At 38.8% G+C, this 14,113-nt stretch overlaps 1 long non-coding RNA gene across 1 annotated transcript in view; it reads right to left on the bottom strand.

Annotated features, from left to right (window-relative positions):
• Window positions 1-13,487, bottom strand: part of LOC127682670 (uncharacterized) — a 69,978-nt gene extending 56,491 nt beyond the window's left edge. Inside the window, exon 1 of the long non-coding RNA XR_007977414.1 lies at window positions 13,407-13,487. This is a non-coding gene — a long non-coding RNA (uncharacterized LOC127682670). The remainder of the gene's footprint in view (window positions 1-13,406) is intronic.
• Window positions 13,488-14,113: the final 626 nt, after the last annotated feature.

Raw genomic sequence — 14,113 nt, 5'->3', positions numbered from 1 at the left:
GTATTATCTCCTGGCATTGTTTCTTGTTGACCTCAAAGCACACCTGACTATCTTGGATGATTCATTCTTTATGCATAAAACTCTTATTTTTGCTTCACAAGGAAGTAGAAAGCAAACCATAGATAAAGTCAGTGAAACATCCCAGTCTTTCAGCAGATAAATATCATTGTGTCATTCACAGTCTTAAAGGATAACCACCACAAGAGTTACTGGGCAAGGGAACACCAGTGGGTATCAATCAGGCACAGTGGAGTCTAGATAAATGGTTCCCTTTGGAATTTTCCAAATTAGGCCTTCATGGCTTCATGCTTTGGCTTTGATTGCCATTCAAATGCAACTATTTCCTTTGAGTTTGCTTTTCTATGACATTCACACACACACACACACACACACACACATCTTTACACATGGCATATTATATACCCATATATTGAATGTTTGTGTCTACCTATAATTTGCATATTATAACTCTGACCATCTATGTAATAATGCTTGAAGTTAGGACCTTTAAAAATGTAATTAAGCCTTCAGGATGGAACTTTCTCAAAAGGGAACAATGTCTTGTAAGAGGAGGTATGTATTTCTTTTTGTTTGTTGCCATGTGAGAACACAGCAATCTATAAAACTTTGAAAAGGCTCTTACGAAATCCAGTTATGTTGTCATCTTGGTCTTGGACTTTCAGCTTTCAAAACTTTAAGGAAAATTCAGGATTCACTCAGTCTATCCTACTGATTCTATTCATAACAACACAGAAGGACCATTTTACTTCTTATTTTAATGGTTATAAAAAAAAAACACAGAGATTGACTAGGGGTAATTTAAACCAAGTAAGATGTCAACAAAATTCTCATGTGTGATGAAGAATATATCAGTGTCTGGCTAGGTCAAAGGCTTGCCTGGTGTGTAGGTCTGTGCATCAAGGGACGGTTGATTCAGGTTCCATGAGGACTCTTACTCAGAACCTGTCTGAGCTGTGCCATGTGATATGCAGTTTGATAACTGAAGTGGCTGTGGGACTGAATCCAAAGAGCAAGGACAAAACCCAGAGACTGCCAAGTGTGGGAGGCACTGAGGAGGTGCTTTTTCAGGTCACATCAGGCAGGGACATCAGCTCCCCACCACTCATCACTTCACAGTAACGCAGAGGTTCTTCAACAGTGACTGAGGACAGTTGCTATGGATACATAAAGCTTACAAGAGAATATTTAGTTTTGAGTGCATTAGCAAGATACAAACAACTTGTTATTGATTAAAATGGACATGATGGGAATAATTAGAAATACAAGGGTAAAGAATTAAAATTATGTATGGAGACTTAGAGTTGTCCTTTGAAATTTACTGTGGTGTGACTGTGTTTGTGCATTGAGTTAGGAATGGGTATGGTGTTATTTCCATATTCATAACTATTGGAAATATGTGAATCCTTATATTGGGATGCTTTTTTAAATAACTAAAGCCTTCTTTTAGAATTATAACTTTGAATAACTTTAGAATGCATCATTATGTATGTGACAATATATTTTCTAAGGTGCTCCAAAGGTGAGTGTGGTGGTTTGAATAACAGTGGTTCTATTAGGCTCACATAGTTGAATGCTTAGTCCCCAGGGAGTGGAAGTGTTTGAAAAGATTAGAAGGATTGAAGGCGTGGTCTTGTTGGAAGAAGTGTGCACCTGTGGATGTGCTTTGAGATTTCAAAAGCCCACGCCAGGTTGAGGATATCTTTTCCTGTTTACTAACTGAAGGTCAGGATGAAAACTTCTCAGCTCCTTTTCCAACACTGTGCTTGCCTGCATGCCTTTATGTCCCCACCATTATGATAAGGGACTATACTCCTCTGAACCTGAAGGCAAGCCTCCAATTAAATATTTTCCTTTATATGCGTTTCCTTGGTCGTGGTGTCTTTTATACCAATAGAACAGTGACTAAGACAGCAAGACACATGAAAAGACAAATGCAGCATATCATAGTCTCTAGTCTCCAAAGCAGGACTTGAGTGTACATACTGAACAGGTACCAGAATAAAGAACTAGAGTCAGAGTGACATGATCAAATTCTGGTTTTATTTTTCTATGTGACATTTTTTTCTTTTTTGTTTTTCCAAGACAGTTTCTAGGTAACCTTGGCTGTCCTAGAACTTGCTCCTTTGGACTCACAGAGATCTTCCTACCATTGCCTCCTGAGTGCTGAGATTTTCTATGTGACTTTTTTTTTTCAAATTATTTAAACCTCTTGAGTCTACCTTGCCTTATCTCTAAAGGTGATATTCATATTTTTTGCAAGATACCTGTGAGGATTAAAGAAGGTAATGAATATCAAATAATCAATATGAGGTAGATATTGTGATGTCTTTTGTGGTAGTAAATTAATTTTGTAAGGTCTCATTTCAGCATGATTTAAAGTCATTCTATTAATACAGCAGTATGCTAAGGTACAGTTGTTGATGGTTTTTTTTTTTTTGAGTTTTAAAGGTCCTTCCTATTTCAAAGAAATGCTTGAAGATTTCAAAACAACCTTGTCCTGTGCTGCCATCTTTCTCTCAGTATTATTGCACAATTGTTGGTTCGCTGTGCTGTATTTGGCTTTTTAAAAAAAGCACTAAAAATACATGTCAGAGCAAATATTCTTTGCAAACAAATTGGATTTATATTTCTCAAAATGGATTTATAGAATAAATATTTATCTCAATCTTGCTTTTTTCAGTTTAAGTTTACCCATATATGTTAACTAGGTCTCCAGATATAACCTAGGAAAGATGATTATAATAACTATTGGAAAACAAATTTATCTGGGTTCATAGGACAGAGGTGGCCATTGACTTGACATCTATGAACAAATTCATATTATGAAGAATCTTTGGTTTTTATGTCAGATTTTTGATTAGTTGAAAGGATAGTTTAGCATTGAAATACTGAATAGTATGTTTTCAATGAAGATTTATTACTATATATTTCAATGCTTTAGTTAACATATGCATTTAGATAAATAAAAGAGAATTCCATCTTCTTGCTAGAAAATTTACAAACCCATCATAAAGAAAAAGAAACTTAAAAGTTCTGCACAATCTTACCATCAGTATGTATTCTGCCTTTCGGAAAATGCTTTGACAGTTATACACACATGCAAAACCTCAAACATATCTCAGTAATTTACATCTTCCAACCAAGTAATTTATTTTAAAGGTTTGCCCTCTTACAATGCGTAACCTATAATGCGTAATATCCCCTTACATTTAATGTCCATACAGAAGGCTGTAACATGAGCCACAGTGATCCAAACCCTGTATTTCTTGTGATGGCACACCTCATCCATCTTTGTTTCTGATCAAATTGTTGGTTGATTGCAATATGCACAATGTTTGGAGTCTAACTGTAGACTGTTCTCTCTAGGTTATAAACTCGCATTACTTTCTCTAGTCCTTCAATGCATTTTTCTAATTCCTCAATGTTTCTTATTAATCTTGACAATACTCACTTGTCCTTGATTATAAGGATTTTTTGTGAACTAAATGTGCTGCTTACTTTCACTTTTTAAAGCATGTGAAGGCTTTGCTTTTCCCAAGTCCTCCCTGTACCATGCCTTAAAGCTCTTCATGTGATGTCTTTATATCTTAAATTACAAGGGCCACAAAATTCCTTTTCCTTGGAACTTCAAATGGTAGATGAAATCTATGATTTATGCTGTTTAGGACGGGCCTTGCTGACATTCAAAATGCCATAAACATAGATCACCTTACACTCTCCCTACCTTTCATCAACATATTACAAGGAACTAAAGAGGAAAAAAATGTTAATATTATTCATCACCATTCAGAATCCCACCATCATTCAGAATGGTTGCAGGAAAGGGCTTTCAAGTTCTAATATGGCATCCAATAGGTTTACAGAGAAGAAAATTTGACTTCATGAGGCAACTTGATGTAGTGGAAGGCCTTTCGACTTTGGCATCTTGGGTCAAATCCTGTTTCTGCCACTTACAAATGTAACTTGCTGGGAGCACTGGCTTTGTCATCTTCCTCAAATATCAATGCTTACTAGTTTATTGGAGGAGTTTCCCTCCTGTCCTCCCACACGGTTCCCAGCGTCACTTGTAGTTAACTGGCTGGAGAAATTGACACAGTAATTTGTTTTTTGTCATATGCCTACTTTCTTATACCCTGGTTCCTTTTAGAGTCAAGGAATCTTGCCTGGAGTGCCTGAGTGAGTACTGTTTCAAAGCACAGTACACTGCAGATATTTGGTTAATGAGGAACACAGAATCCTTTCTCTGAGATCACATCTAGTGTGATCAGCACTAAGCACTAACTTCTTGGAATCCTGTTCCTTTTTATTTCTCTGGGTCATTTGCTTTTTTTCCCTCTTTTTTAAAAATTAGATATATCCTTTGTTTACATTTCAAATGTTGTCCCCTTTCCTGATTCCCCCCTCCCCTGAAAATCCCATAAGCCATCTCTCCTTCCCCACTCAATCCTTTCCCCTGTTCTGGTATTCCTCTACACTACGGCATCGAGTCTTTCCAGGACCAAGGGCCTCTCCCCATATGGTGTCTAACAAAATCATCCTCTGCTGCTGATGTGTCTGGGGCCATGGGTAACTCCATGTGTATTCTTTGGTTGATGGTTTTGTCCCTGGGAGCTCTGGGAGTACTGGGTGACTCATATTGATGCCCCTTCTGTGGCGCTGCAAACCCCTTCAGCTCCTTGCGTTCTTTCTCTAGCTCCTCCATTGGGGACCCTGTGCTCAGTTCAATGGCTGGCTGAGAGTGGCCCCCTCTGTATTTCTCATGCACTAGCGGAGCCTCCCATGTGACAGCAGTCAGAATGGCTAAGATAAAAACTCAGGAGACAGCAGGTGCTGGAGAGGTTGTTGAGGAAGAGGAACATTCCTCCACTGCTGGTGGGATTGCAAGCTGGTACAACCACTCTGGAAATCAGTTTGGTGGTTCCTCAAGAAAACTTGGCACAATACTACCAGAGGACCTGCTATACCACTCCCGGGCACATACCCAGAGGATTCTCCAACATGTAATAAGGACACATGCTCCATGATGTTCATGGCAGCCCTATTTATAATAGCCAGAAGCTGGAAAGAACCCAGATGTCCCTCAACAGAGGAATTGATACAGAAAATGTGGTATATATACACAATGGAGTGCTATTCAGTCATTAAAAACAACGAATTCATGAAATTCTTAGACAAATAGAGGGAACTGGAAAATATCATCCTGAGTGAGGTAACCCAATTACAAAACAACACACATGGAATGCACTCACTGATAAGTGGATATTAGCCCAGAAGCTTGGAATACCCAAGACACATTTGCCTTTTGAAATGTATAGGAGACCTGTGCTGGAAAAGATACTACAAATAATGACAGGCACCTAAGGACTGCTGAGAGATTTGGCCTCTTCAAGGGATGAGACCTTTATTGGTTGTCTAGAACAGATTGATCAGCTCTGAAACCATATACATACAGCAAAAATGGTCTCAGCAGCTTGTTCTAATATATTTCTGAATATATATACATATATATTCATATAAATACATATATGCACACATGTATATATAACTTATTTTTAAGGAAAGAGAGGCTATCAGATTAAGAATAGGGAGGCTTGGCAAGGGTTGGAGGGAGACGACCTGGAGGGATTGACAGAAGGAAAGGGAGGGAAAGTGATGCAATTCTATTTCAATTAAAATATGTTTATATCCAATGGAAAAAAGATAGCCTTTTCAACAAATGGTGCTGGTTCATTTGGAGGTCAGCATGCAGAAAAATGTGAATTTATCCATCCTTGTCTCCTTGTACTAAGCTCAACTTCAAATGGTTCAAGGACCTACACATAAAGCCAGACTCTCTGAAGCTAATAGAAAAGAAACTGGGGAAGACCCTTGAGGACATCGGTACAGGGGGAAAGTTTCTGAACAGATCACCAATAGCGTATGCTCTAAGATCAAGAATTGACAAATGGGACCTCATAAAATTACAAAGTTTCTGTAAGGCAAAGGACACCATCAAAAGGACAAATCGGCAACCAACAAATTGGGAAAAGATCTTCACCAACCCTACATCAGATAGAGGGCTAATATACAATATATACAAAGAACTCAAGAAGTTAGACCCCAGAAAACCAAATAACCCTATTAAAAAATGGGGTACAGAGTTAAACAAAGAATTCTCACCTGAAGAACTTCAGATGGCTGAGAAACATATTTAAAAATGCTCAACTTCATTAGTCATTAGGGAAATGCAAATCAAAACAACCCTGAGATTTCACCTTACAACAGTAAGAATGGCTAAGATTAAAAATTCAGGAGAGAGCAGGTGTTGACAAGGATGTGGAGACAGAGGAACACTCCTCCACTGCTAGTGGGGTTGCAAATTGGTACAACCACTCTGGAAATCAGTCTGGCAGTTCCTCAGAAAACTGGGCACGTCACTTCTGAAAGATCCTGCTATACAACTCCTGGGCATATACCCAGAGGATTCCCCAGCATGTAATAAGGATACATGCTCCACTATGTTCATAGCAGCCCTATTTATAATAGCCAGAAGCTGAAAAGAACCCAGTTATCCCTCAACAGAAGAATGAATGCAAAAAGTGTGGTATGTATACACAATGGAGTACTATTCAGCCATTAGAAACAATGAATTCATGAAATTCTTAGGCAAATGGATGGAGCTGGAGAACATCATACTAAGTGAGGTAACCCAGTCTCAAAAGATCAATCACGGTATGCACTCACTAATAAATGGATATTAACCTAGAAAATTGGAATACCCAAAACATAATCCACACATCAAATGAGGTACAAGAAGAACAGGAGGAGTGGCCCCTTGTTCTGGAAAGACTCAGTGTAGCAGTATAGGGCAAAGCCAGAACAGGGAAGTGGGAAGGGGTGGGTGGGAGAACAGGGGGAGGGAAGGGGGCTTATGGGACTTTCGGGGAGTGGGGGACCAGAAAAGGGGAAATCATTTGAAATGTAAATAAAAATGTATTGAATAAAAAAAACTAAAAAAACAAAATATGTTTACAATTATCTACTTTAAAAACAAACAATTAAGTAAATATCTGATGCAAAAAAAAGTTTAAACTACAGTATTAGAATATCCTTGACCCCCATAGCTACAAAGCAATTTCTTATTTTACATGTGGTCTCTATTCTTATATTAAATATGACCAAAGGGAATAAATTAACAGTAAGTAGCTCCTAATGGGAGGATCTGGGGTATTCTCAAAGATTATTTCCAGAGGGATACTTAAATTATAGCTAATTGACTACTCAGTGTAAGGATGTCATGAAGATTTCCAAATTGTGGATTAACAAACATTGTTGGATACCTTCTTGTTTCTTTTCTTCCTCTTCCTCTTCTTCTTCCTCCTCTTCTTTTTCTTCTTATTCCTCCTCTTCTTCATCCACCTCTTTTTTCCTCCTTTTTCCCTCCCCTGCTTCCTCCTCTTCCTCTCCCTCCTCTTCTTCTCTTTCTCCATCCTTCTCTTCTTTATCTACCTCTTGTTTGTTATCCTCTCCCTTCCCTCTCCTTCCTCTTCCTTTTTCTTCCGTATGCTTTTCTAATAGCACAGAAGGTATTCCATTGAAATACATATGAAGCTTTTAACTAAAGCTCTGGCACAAATAAAAAGAATAGGTACTGGATCATAAGATCATTGTCAACTGATGGTGTGTGTGAGCAGAATGACCTAGAAGGAGTCTGGGATGTTCTAGAGCTTTGTCTTAGATTATTGTGGGCAAAGGTTTGGATAGCAGAACACTGCAGTGAAGTTTTCCATCAGGGTAGCATAAGATGAATGCTAGAAGTTTGGGGAAAATGTTTGGAAATGAGACATATACCAACTTTCAATATTGATATGATGACTGAAGTCAATTGCAAGGAAGGAGAGTAGATTAAAATTAACAAGACGGTTTTGAGATTGAAAATCACGTAATTCTACTAATTAATGCTATGGTGGGCTGGAGAAATGGCTTAACTGTTAAGAGCACTGGCTGTTCCTGCAGAGGGCCTGGGTTTAGTTTCCAGTACTCACATGGCAGATCACACCTGTCTTTTATGCAAGATTCAGGGATGCGAATTTCTGGGCACTTGACATAGGTGTACTACATAGACATACATGTAGATAAAACACTTATACACATAAAAATAAAAAGATAAGATAAAATCATCTGGGAGAGTAGAATCTATGAGAAAGTAATTGTAGTTAACAGCTAGAAAGAAGCTAATAACAGAAAAGGATAGGACATAAAAATAAAAAGAAAACACTTTAAAGAGTTTTGAAGTGGTAGAGCCAAATAATGCAAAGAAGTCAAATTAGAACTCGGCATTATTAGATTTTAGAACTGAGATAATTTGCTGTGATTTCTGAAGATAATATCAATGTAGGATTCATGTAACATTTAGAATAATGTGTGAGACATCTTTTAATTTTATAGATGGAAAAACAATCAAAAGCATTCAAACTTGACTAAGATCAAGAGTAAATGCTAGGGCTGCAGAGATGGCTCAGCAGGTAAGAACACTGACTGCTCTTCCAGAGGTTCTGAGTTCAAATCCCAGCAACCACATGGTTGCTCACGGCCATCTGTAATGGGATCTGATGCCCTCTTCTGGTGTGTCTGAAGAGAGCTATAGTGTACTTACATACAACAATAAATAAATCTAAAAAAATAAAAAAAATAAAAGGGTAAATGTTGGAGCTGGCCTGAAACCCTTGTGATGATGGCCATGTTGGTGGAAACCTTAGAAACCCTAGAAAGCTAAAAGGAAAGAGGACAGGACCAAGGGAACCAGTCCCCTTCAAGCATTTGCCTGTACCCAATGTCATTACTTAAACTCATCCATTTCTTCAAACTGAATATGAAAATCGGGCTTAAGTGAGATACTAACTGAGATGTAGGATTGACTATAGTTGTGATAAAACGTAAGAACAGAAAGCTTGGTGAGGGCAAGATGGCTTAGTGGGCAGAGTGCTTACTATGTAACTGTGAGAATCATGAGTGCTCTGTAATTCTTAGAGACAGAGGCAGGTAAAGTCTAGGAGCTTGTTGATCTGTTAGTCTTGGAAACAGTGAGTTCCAAGATCTGTGAGAGACCTTGTTTCTAATAAGTAAACAAACAAATAAACAAACAAACAAATAAAAGGGTAGACACCAGGAGCAGACATCTTGGTGTCAATCTCTGTTCTCTACCATATACTAATGGGAGAACATATCTTCACACATGCACACACATGTGCATGCTCACACATGGACACAACACACACACACACACACACACACACACACACAAGGCTTCTTGACATCACATCATAAAACATTTACTACAAGGGAGGAAATAATAGAGATGTAACACAACATATGCTACAAATTTTCTTTCTGCAATTCCCTACCTACCTCAGCTTCCTTCTTTTCTTTCTCCATTGTCAGCTAGCTTTCTCCTACTGTAACACATACTGGAGAGAAAAGGCTTATTAAGGTTCACAATATTGTCAGCTTCAATCAAAGGCTTACTGACCATGTGGTCACCTCATGGTCAGAAAGCTAAAAGGAAAGAGGACAGGACCAAGGGAACCAGTCCCCTTCAAGCATTTGCCCCTAGTGCTTTGAAGACTTTCTTTTCACTTACATGAGTTATGGGGTTTCTAAGGTTTCCACCAACATGGCCATCTCTGGACAAAAACTCAACAGATAAGCCCTCTGGGGACAGTTAAGGTCCAGCTACAGTATCATTCTTACTCCTTCTTTAGTTGATTGATAATATTATCAACGCCAAGTGAAGCTTTAAAACATCAATGGACATGTCAGAGTTATATTTTTCAAAACAAGAGTCTTTTATTTTTAGAACTACAGGCAGTATCAATCTTCTAAAATAGTGTCTCCATAAAACTATAATCTTTAAGTTGACTGATAGAACCTTTTCCTGTCTTATAAAACATAATTGGCAAGATCAAAGGCACCAAGAGTTTAATAGTCACCTTCACATTTACCACATGCCTTGTTAGCAATGCAAGATTCTAACTCTAATGCCAAACACGCCAGAGCAGAGCCAAACACTTTAAAGAGACTCAGCCTACAATTCTCTTCTAATAAACACCGAGGTTCGCATCACCTAAATGCTGTCAGAGAGCAGTATTTCAGAATAAACTCTTTGGCAAAGGAAAGGAAAGGCGTGTAAGAACCTGAGAAAGCACACACTCTAGTAAGTCAAAGCATCTGTGAATCTCCTGTAGAAAATTCAGCTGGCTTTTGTACAGTGGAATTTTGTATTAAACAAAGGAAAGTAATTGGCACCACTTGAACCCATTGTTATTTATATTTACTGCTTTCATATAAAGCCATATTCTTAGCATCTATTGACTTTCTAGCCTAGAGTTCTGGCTATGATATTTTCATTTACATATATTGCTTTTAGAGTTAAAGGACATCATTATTTGCAACCCCATTTTAGACGACACACAGTAAAAAAAATACATAGAGACAGAATTATTAAACGAAGGCCTTAATACTGCCCTATTTCACAGCACAATTCAGTGTTTATCTCCTTTGCATTACTATAGCAACAATACTGTTGAAGTTACATATTGGCAGACATTCCTTGGTAGAACAGAAAAGAATTTCTTTTGTCTATGCTGTATTGGTGAGCTGAGAAATGACTTTTATGCAAAATAACTTGTTATTTTTGCTATTTGGAGACAGGGTTTCATGTGGCCTCATACTTACTGTGTAGCCAAGGGTGTCCTTGAACTCCTGATCCTCCTGCTTCTGCCTCTTCAATGCTGAGATGACAGGCATGTGTCACCAATCACAGCGTGTAAAACAGCTTTTAAAAAACCTTTTACCTTCTCTGGAAACATGGCTCAGTTGCTAAGAGCATTGGCTAATCTTCCAGAGGACCCAGGTTCAATTTCCAGCACCTACCAGGTGGTTCAAAACCATCTCCTTTTCAAATCGAGAGGAAACAAACGGAGGCAGAAACATTTAGCATCAACCTGAAACATTTGTGCTATTTTAATGTTGTCTATATGGAGTTTTACATCAAATAAACAGAAAAACTTACTTCTTATTTACCACTTACACACAACAAGAGCTAGGATTGCAGAAGATGCTTTGTAGTTTAAAAGAGAAACTAGCTAGAGCTTGACCTGAAGAGAGTGCAATGCTTATAATCCCGAGTCTCAAGAGTTAGAGGGGACAGGATCAATCAAATGGTGCCCAAGAAGAAGGAAGGAGTGGCCCCTGATCCTGGAAAGGCACAGTGCAGCAGTGTGGAGGAATACCAGGACAAAGAAACAGGAAGGGGGTGATTTGGCAACGGGGAAGGGAAGAGGACTTATGGGATTTTTTGGGAGGGGGATCCAGGAGAGAAGATATCATTTGAAATATAAATAAAGAATATATCGAATTAAAAAAGAGAGAACACACACACACACACACACACACAAAGATCAGCCTTGACTTCATAGTAAGTTCAAGGCCAACCTGGGTGACATAAAACACTGACTGGAAGAAAAAAAAATTACACATGCATAATCCAAAAAGTCAGATGTTAGTAATGTACACTGATACCTCAGAAATCTAAGGAAAACAGCAGCAACAACAACAACAACAACAACAACCCCACCCCAACCCCCCCACCTGTCCATCAAAGCCAAAGCTAGGGAGGTTCTCATCTCTCATCTCTAAAGCAAGGGACTTGTTTATAGCAATTTTTAGATATTTTGTTTCACTGTTTTCATGAACACTTTGCTTGATCTTATTCCATTTTATTCATTGTGGACCTAGGACTTGAACCCAGGGTATTACATTGCTGGGCAAATGCTCTACCACTGAGTCATAACCATCCCTGGAAGTTAGCCTATTCTAACTATGGATCCAGAAACTTTCAATGCTTTCTCCTCACAGTATTGAGTCTCTGCAGAGATACACATTTCTGGTGAATATTTTTTCAGTCTCATAAGATAGCACGGGAGTGCTAAACACCTGAATTTCTTCAGGTTTGTGAAAAGATTTTAATAATGGGTTAGGGGAGATGGTCCAGCAGTTAAAGCACTTGCTATTCCTACAGAGGACTGAAGTTGGATTTCCAGCACCCACACAGGGCTCAAAGCCATTTGTATCCATTTCCAGGAGATCCAATGTTCTTTTCAGCCATACTACATGCTGTGGTTTGGTCTTCCACAGACATCTAAATCAAAGTAAATGAACAAATAAATCTAAAAACCTCATTTATTTACAATCACAATAAAAACAGGAAACTTGTACACTCATTTTAAGCTATTTGCTTCTAAATTAAAAAGATAATTTTTAAAAGAGATTTTATGGGTGAATGTCTTGCCCACACGTGTATAAGTATACCACATGCATATGTAGCTTCTTTTAAAAAATGAACAGGTTATTTCTGTATATGGGAGAAATGACTCTAAAATTTTGGTTTTTGAAGTTAGAATAGTCTTCGTCTCTAGTCAATACAATTAGCCATAGTCATACACGTGTGCACACATGTCTGTATGCTCAGCTTGCAAAATGTTGAGTCCCATATTATTACTTAAACTACATTAAAACAGGGAAGTAAATCTTCATCTGCTGAGTTAAACAAATGTTCTCTAATTTTATGTTACTGAAAATGTTGAACAAGTATAAACTCTGACACAAGTTGACATGCAGAACCAAAGTACTCAGAGCTCTTGAGACTTCACGACTCATTCTTACTCTAGCTATCAAGACTATTTGATTCTATAAAAATAAATACACAAACAAACCAAAATCTGAACGTCAATGAATTACAAAACCCTCTGGTTAACTGGGTTGGGGACAAAGATTGTTATTCCATTAGCCACAATTCTCGGAAAAGAACCCAAAATGTCAGGTTGACCTCTGAATGGCCACAGGGTGACTACCAAGGTTCAGTGGTTTGTTCTTGATGTGCCGCCAAACTATGGGTTGCAGTGTGCCATTTGCTATCTGTGAATCATTATGGTGAATTCAGAAGTAGAGTGACAGACAGTAAATACAAGCGCTGCTTGTGATGCATTTTTGGAAGAAAGGGGTGGGAAATGCGGTGGGTAGCATTTAGGGCTAGAACAGTGCTAGTAATGAAGCCAAGCAGGGTCTCTCTAAGGAAGTGAGAGCTGTAGAAAAAATAGCCGAAAGAAGCACCTGCAAACCTCCTACATTAAGGGAACAGAAAGTGTAGAGGCGTGAGGTGAGAGGAACAGAACCGAGCCTTAGAAAGGGAGCCCGTTAGCTCTCTCGTGGGAGCGGTTTTTTTTTTCCCTAAATTGCATTACCCAACTTTGCTAGTGCTTTCCTATTGAATAGGACAAGCAAGGGTATTGTGAAGTAACAGAATCTCCCCAGCTCTGCCCCTTTGATCACCTGGATTTGCCACTCACTGTTCATGGCTGTCTCAGGCCGGTGCGCGCTGTATCTCTAGCACTCCAGGACCCGTGCTGACGGAGCAGTTTCCGTGACAGACAGAGTGAAACCAGAAAGCATGGCAAACTGCTTGCAGGCTCTCTTAATGCTTCCACATGTGACACGTCACTTCCACCCACATTTCATTGGCCACAGCGGTTACTTATCTCAAATCATCAAGGAAGTACAATTCTGCAGTGTGCCTGGAAAGGGAAAGGGATAGTAGATCGGGCCAACCTGACCAATGGGACAAATGGTTGAAGTAGGTGTGTGTGTGTGTGTGTGTGTGTGTGTGCGTGTGTGTTAAGTCATTGTATCCAGAAAGAAAGTCCATTATTATTTTAATAAAATTCTCAGGGGACCTGGGATAATGATTAGCAACTGCTGGACCAGAGAGAACTGTCATGGGAGCAGATAATTATTTTTACAAGGCAATCTACATCCTGAGAAAGAAGCTAAAGTGATTCAAGAGTTGTGTTTTTCATGGTGTGACTGGTGATGAGTGAAAAGTTGAGAAAATGGATAGATTAAAAGGTAGGGGCCAGAGTGCATAGAGTAGCGTCTTAAAGCTATCCCAATCTGAGGGGAAGTGGTTGTGTAAGGAGATTCTAGAAGACCCCTGGGGAAATGGTAGCTGATGCTCTAGAGGAGTTGGAATGTTGGGCCCTGGAGTAGGCAATGCTTC

The sequence above is a fragment of the Apodemus sylvaticus genome, chromosome 4 (genome assembly GCF_947179515.1).
Source record: "Apodemus sylvaticus chromosome 4, mApoSyl1.1, whole genome shotgun sequence".
In the NCBI taxonomy this organism is placed as follows: domain Eukaryota; kingdom Metazoa; phylum Chordata; class Mammalia; order Rodentia; family Muridae; genus Apodemus; species Apodemus sylvaticus.
Note: the sequence above shows the minus strand (reverse complement) of the source record. Positions and strands in the feature narration are given on the sequence as shown.